General features: G+C 38.0%; 1 protein-coding gene across 1 annotated transcript in view; it reads right to left on the reverse strand.

Annotated features, from left to right (window-relative positions):
• aprt (adenine phosphoribosyltransferase) overlaps positions 1 to 434 on the reverse strand; it is a 9583-nt gene that overhangs the window by 4717 nt on the left and 4432 nt on the right. The window lies entirely within an intron of this gene.

Consider the following 434-nt stretch of genomic DNA (forward strand, 5'->3'; position numbering starts at 1 on the left):
ACCTGTTACCTAGGTTACACCTGGCTGTTGAGTCGATATGACGATTGTTGAACGTCCTTGCTCATTAAGATAATGTAATTAATAGTGGGTTTATTGTTATTTACTAGCATAGATGATTCCTATGCATTGTATATGGTAGCCTTTGCAATGTTATTTATTTCTTTTATTACCACACACACAGCCATTGCAGAGCTACCCCCCCCCCCATGTTTATACTGATACTTGACTGTAATGAAGCATCAACAAAGAGAAGTTGTCTCCGTTGGTGTTTTAACAGACACACCTGGGGCCAAGTTGGAAACCAGAATCAGCTCTAAATGCAGTCCTAATCTGGTCCTCACTAAATTTAAAATAATTTCACTCGAGTTACCAATACCAAATTGAATCTGACAGACTTCTCACAAAATAACACTTGAATTCATATCTTGCTACTC

Source organism: Etheostoma spectabile, chromosome 10 (assembly GCF_008692095.1).
Source record: "Etheostoma spectabile isolate EspeVRDwgs_2016 chromosome 10, UIUC_Espe_1.0, whole genome shotgun sequence".
In the NCBI taxonomy this organism is placed as follows: Eukaryota; Metazoa; Chordata; class Actinopteri; order Perciformes; family Percidae; genus Etheostoma; species Etheostoma spectabile.